Source organism: Peromyscus californicus, unplaced genomic scaffold (assembly GCF_007827085.1).
Source record: "Peromyscus californicus insignis strain IS unplaced genomic scaffold, ASM782708v3 Scaffold_13__1_contigs__length_99412109, whole genome shotgun sequence".
Classification (NCBI taxonomy): Eukaryota; Metazoa; Chordata; class Mammalia; order Rodentia; family Cricetidae; genus Peromyscus; species Peromyscus californicus.
In genome coordinates this window covers 93782794-93789039 of record NW_026294424.1, presented here as the reverse complement: position 1 = coordinate 93789039, position 6246 = coordinate 93782794, and the positions used below count along the sequence as shown (strand labels likewise).

At 44.5% G+C, this 6246-nt stretch overlaps 1 long non-coding RNA gene across 1 annotated transcript; it reads right to left on the bottom strand.

The window, feature by feature from the left end:
* Positions 1 to 2959: 2959 nt before the first annotated feature.
* LOC128108979 (uncharacterized) lies at positions 2960 to 4989 on the bottom strand. Its single transcript, XR_008217625.1, has 2 exons — positions 4867 to 4989; positions 2960 to 4129 (listed from the first exon to the last, which is right to left on the bottom strand). It is a non-coding gene; the product is annotated as an uncharacterized LOC128108979 (long non-coding RNA).
* Positions 4990 to 6246: the final 1257 nt, after the last annotated feature.

The following is a 6246-nucleotide window of genomic DNA, read 5'->3' as shown; positions in this document are numbered from 1 at the left end:
CGCTGGGTAGTGGTGGCACATGCCTTTAATCCCAGCACTTGGGAGGCTGAGGCAGGCAGATCTCTGTGAGTTCGAGGCTAGCCTGGTCTACAAAGCGAGATTCAGGAAAGTCACAAAGCTACACAGAGAAACCCTGTCTCGAAAAAAAAAAAAAAAGAAAGAAGAAAGAAAGAAAGAAAAGAAAGCATTATTCAGAGGGGAAAAGGAATAATAATGAAGAGCCTTGGGAACTATATGGTAAATAAATCCAGTGGTCACGGCAACAGGATCCCTGGGGAAGCATTACAGGGCTGTACCTTTGTGGGTACCAAGGACCTGTGCTTCCGAGCTGCCTGATAGTGCCTCTGTGGTACAAGGAGAGATGATGGAGACTTGTTTCCATCCTTCTCAAAGGAGGAACAAGCTCTCTACTCAGAGAGAACATGAGGTTGAGTCCATGGGGCATGAAGTCCACAGAGGTGGGAAAATCAAACAGCGGGACTGTGAGTAGGAAGCAATACTTTGGTGAAATGTATTTGCTCAGCAACTCTTGGCTCCCACTGCTTAAACACTTGATTTTAAAGCAACATTCACAGCCAGGTCACAAAGTAGCTTAGAATAAACTGGAGCCAAGAATGAGAAAGAACAAAGGTACATGCAGAGCAAATACTCAGGGTTGGGAAATCACAGGAGAGGAGGTGTTTAGCCCACTAGTGAGGTGTCTCAGAAAGGATACAGGTTGATGGAGATCACCATGTTAGCTTTGCATCAAACTCTTTGTATTTTTGAATCATGCATTTCAATCTATTTTTGTGATAAAGTACTCTTAACACAGTTTGCCACTTTAATCATGTTTATGTACCCAGTCCAGTAGCATTGAGCACATGTATTGTGTCATCTTTGTTACTGTTTCCAGAACTCTGTCATCTTCCTGGGGTGAAACTCTCTCCATTAAACAATTCCCCACTCACCTCCCCAGCAGCCTTAGGTGACCAAATTGTGCTTTCTCCATCCCTGACTAACTGTAAATGAAATTGCAGCAAGTCTTTTCGTTTTCTATAGAGCTCTTTCAAGGATCACTAATGTCACAGTAGCTTGCTTAACTTTTTCAGGTAGTCATAGCCAAATCATGCTGACTCCTCCTGGGCCCCATACAAGGTAATTCCACATGCCCCATACAAGGTAATTCCACAGTTACAGGGGAGGGGTGACACTGAGTTCTTCCAACTGCTCAGCCACTAAAGGTGGAGTGGGAGAGGGAGAACAAGGCATAGTGATGTGGATGCTGGCAGTGAGGATGTGAGGGAGGGAATGAGGATGCTAAGTGGTTTCATGAGTTGCCGAGTGCAAGGGGGTTATGGTAGATTGAGAAAAGAATCTGTGAGTGGGGCGTGACTCAGCTGAGGAGGGGGGGTGATCAGCACATTGGTTCATACGGGAGGGTTTTCAGAGGAAAGCAAGAGGTAAGCGGACAGGCATTTGGGCAGGACTGGGGTAATGATTTACTCAAAGTAGTTGGCATTAGGAAAGATAAGGGGGTGGAAACCGCAAAGCGCTTTCAGGGCTAATCAGGTTAATTTGGCAGGGACTGAGGGTTTTTTGGAATGCAGAAAAGGATAGGAGTAGACTGATGTAGCCAGTTTATAAAGTACAGTTGTCGACAAACGCTCGATTCTACTTTCTAAGCATTGGACATCAACAGAAAAGAAACTACTCCATCCTTTGTCTCAAATCCTTAAACTTAATCTTAACCTTAATTAGAACAATTAGCAAACTACCTTACAGTGAATCAGAAATGTTTGCCTCTCTTAGGAGACTGTAACCGCCTGAGGGCAAAGCTGCCTCACTAGTTAGTGGCCCTTCCAGCCAGAAACTCACACCTCTGAACTTCCGGGTTCCTTCTTGAGCAGGCAGTGGATTGAACGGAAGCGGTTAAGAGCTTTTGATGGGGGGCATGGAGTAAAACAGCCAAGACTATACTTTAGAAGGGTTAATCTGATGAGACTGTGTGGGAAAGTGAAGTCAGGCTGAGGAGGAGGGAAGGTATTTGAGTAATGCAGTTCAGGAGTAAGTCAGGTCTTTCTCCACTGGTCTACTGGACTTTAGCAGGAAGGGGAGGATGTGAAGAGAAATCCAATGAGCTTACCCCGTCTTCTGTGGCAGCTGAAAGCAAAGATTAGGACGAAGGACTGGTTGCTGCTGCATATGTTCTCCTGTGGAATCCTGACCAAGTCAGTGAACACAGAGCCAAGTCTGATGCCTCCTTGCCTGACATCACATTGGTGGTCTTGGTCCCTATTAATGTGTTTAATGCTGTCTTCAAGCATTAGAAAATAACATCATAATTGACAAGATTTTGCTTGTCACAGGGGAGCACGGTGGCTTGTTTCTGAGCTATACCTATAGAAAATAAGGTTACTTGAGGAGAGTTAAGTCTATATATTCACCCCCAAGTAGCAGATTATCAAGTTATACTTGTAAGCCACAAGAGATTGCCTTAGGTCTGGAACTAAAGAATCTGGACAAACTTGAGGAGATATGAAATTCTCTACAATGATTTGGCATAAAAAATAATCACTGCTTCATTTAAAAATTGTATGAACTTTGGCTCAAAGCCTTCTCACTGTGTTGAGGTTATAAAAATGTCAATTATTTATTTATTGTATTTATTTTGGTTTTCTGGAGACAGGGTTTCTCTGTGTAACAGTTCTAGGCTACCCTAGAACTCGCTTTGTAGAAAATGTCAATTACTTTTATTCTTATTTTTTTCATTCTAAAAAAGAAGTTTATTTAAACAACAAGATGCTTGGTTTGAGAAGGAAACTATCTAAGATTATATATATATATATTTTTTTTTCAAGAGTAATTTTACCCCCACGTAAAGACAAATTCTACATGTAATAGCTACATACAAAAAAAGTGTAAAATTGTCCTTGGTTTTACAATGAACGAGGAATGAAAAACATTCAAATGATCCAACTGAACGAGGCATGCAAGGAGTTTTATGTTGTTGGGTCCTTGGTTAAAACAACGAGAACAAAACAACTTTTACTGGAACCAGAGCTAAGTGATTGTGCCGCTGATGGAAGTGGGGGGGGGGGATATTTTCACAGAAACAGCGCTGTCCCCCAGACCACCTGACGGCAACCCAAATGGAGCATTGGTCATTTAGTTTAAAAAAGAAAAAGAACCACTCAATATGCTTGTGCACATACACCGGTTACTTTGTATCCGATAAAGGACTGTGGAAGGGGAAATGATCAAATAGAGAAAACTGCAGTGTGGTAGTGTGCGCAGGAACCAAACTGCATCTTTCTGACGGAGAATGCATTCTTAGTCTATAAGGACGTTCTGGAATAGAGCAGCAGGCTCCTTGTTTAACAAACACATCTGTCCTAGCTTCCTCCTCCATTTGCAGCTGGGCAGGTGCATCTGTTTCACTGATTGGTTGCCCATCCGACCAGAATCTGATCTGCCTCGCTGACAGAGCCTGTCATTCACAACAAGCTTTCATTGGCTCCTAAGTTGTGTCTGTCTCTTAAACTGCACCCCAGAGGCATCCTGTCTGCCACCTTCGAACTGATATGATCATCGCCCCCAGTCTTGACTCCTTCCTTGGGTTTTTGGTGGCCTGGAGTCTCCTTAGCTGCGGATTCACAGGAGAAGCCCTAGGTCCACCCTGGGGCTACAGCGGGAGTCATGGAAGCAGCCAATGTCAATCATTACTGAGGGCTCCGCCTTCCTTGGCGTTGGTAACTGCCCAGAAGCCTCCAGCTGAAGCCCACGGATGGATTGTAGACAAGTAGCTCCTCTTGCCCTTCCCCATTGGCTGGTAGGATTCCCTCCTGGCCTGGTGCGCAGCCTCCTTCTCATGCTTTGCAGCTGAACCCTCCCCTAATCCTGGAAGTTCTGTGCCAGGAACCAGGAGTACACAGCTTGTCATCTGTGATGGCTCCAGATTCCGTCCCCATTCCACCACGGGGACATTTTCTCTCTCTCCCTCTGGAGTCTCCACCGCTGCTTCTCTCTGTTGGGGAACAAATGTTTTTGCAGTCTACCTCAAACATAAATGCTGCCCAACTGCTTTCCTCCCAGCAGGGAGATAGGAAACGTGCCTTTGGTGACCAGTGTTTCTTCCATCTCCAATGTCCTGTCGGGAAAAGAATTCTTCATTGGCAGCAACAAAGTCAAAACTATTACTATTCCTCATAATAGTTCCCCCACTACCTTTAGTCAACTTTAATGTACCAGGGAGGTATATTTTTAAAAATTAACCAGTCCGGTGGAGGTGGCACACACCTTTAATCCTGGCACTTCCTGAACTGGAGGCCAGCCTGGTCTACAGAGCAAGTTCCAGGACAGCCAGGGCTACACAGAGAAACTCAAAAAAAAAAAAAAAAAAAAAAAAAGTCTATATCCAATTAGGAGATTCTGAGTAATTCTCAGAGTCATGCACGATTCTTAACTTTAGGCTTTTATTTTTTATTTGTGAGTGCTGTTCATGGGTACAGTGTGCAAATATGTGTGTACAAGTGTGCATGTGGAGGCCAGAGGTCACCTTTGGTGTCATTCTTTGGAGCTGCTCACTTTGTTTATTGAGACAGGATCTTCCACTGAGCCCCGGTCTCCCCGATTTGACTCTCGGCTAGCTGGTTGGCGGCGAATCCCCGGGAACACCCCGCCCCTTCCTTGGCAGCACAGGGATTATAGGTGCCTGCCACCGTGCGTGGCCTTGAAAGCCACCCTCCCAGCATGTGTGGTGAGCGCTGCACCGGCTGAGCTGTCCCCACGGGCTCTAACCGAGTGTTTGATAGGCAGAATGAACCTGGAGCAGAGGCAGTCAGTGAGAGACATTTTTAGGAATTTCACTGTAAATGACCTACTTACATAATCAGGCTTGTCCTTAGGATGGAAGAGGGTGTCACACCTAGAGGTGGCTTGATGAATGGTTTGTGAGGTGGCTCAGTGGGTGAATGGGGTTTGCTGCCCCGACCGATGACCCGAATTCAGTCTCTGGAACTCACATGATAGAAACAGAACTGACTCACACAAGCCGTCCTCCGTCACTTCCCCACCCGAAAATAAGTAAGTGCAATTTTTAAAGAGAGAGATGGCTTAGTAACCACTCAGTTTATGGACTTTGTGACAACTTCTCTCCTGGCCAGTTCCAGATGTCCTGTGGTGGAGACACACAGTAAACTTACCTGGGCAGGGCTTGCTTCTCACCTGCTGTAACTATCATTCCCAGTTCACAAAGGTCTGCTTATACACGGTGATGGCATGGTGACAATGCCCGTCATTTCTCCTCCTGACTTAATCATCACTGTGATGGTCTTGGGAGGTAATTAGGTCACTGGGAGGGGGGGTTAATGAGGAGGGTTGGTTTCTGTAATAAAGGGGCCGTAGAGAACTGCTTTGCCCCATATGCTCAGGCTCTCGTGAGACTCTGAATCTACTGACACCTTGATCTTGACGTTCTTAGCCTCTAGAATGATGAAAATAAGTTTGTATGGTTTTTAAGCCACTGAATCGATGAGGTTTTATCCTATGAACCACAAAGACTGAGATAGTAGACTCTGGTTTTCATGACGCATGCTATATGGTACATACTGGTGAGTGGGGCAGTTAATTTACCCAAGAGTTGGAAGTGTTTTAGGCATCCATTTACTATTGAACGTCTACTATGCGCTGGACGCGGTCTCGGTGTCAGAGCCACATAAACGGGCAGATAAGTACCCCATCTGTTCTTTGGGCTTACATAGCAACCCAAATAATTTCATGAACTTTCATTTAAAAATCTCAAACCAGCTACACAGAGAAACCCTGTCTCGAAAAACCAAAAAAAAAAAAAAAAAAAAAAATCTCAAACCTCCCCTCCCCAAATGCACGCACACTTGCATCTTTTTTTTTCCCTCTCATGAAAAACTTGCTGAACACCAAGTAGCTCCCATTCCTGTTCCCCAGTGTTGGACATTTAACCCAGCGCCTGCATACTTTAAATAAGCAGACAAGTGTTCTGCCTCTGAGCCTAACTTCTAGCCAAGCTGTTCATAACTGATGGATTGTGGATTCCTTGGGCCTAGTCCTAGAGACTCTAATAAAGTGAATTTGGGATGGAGCTATGAACTTTTTACTTTTTCTTAAAGAAAAAAAAATAAGAAAACAGTGTTAAGTTGTTTTTTTTTTTTTTAAATATCTGGATGTGGTGGCGTATAGTTATAATCCAAATACTTGGAAAGCTGAGACAGGAGGATTAAGCGTTTGAGG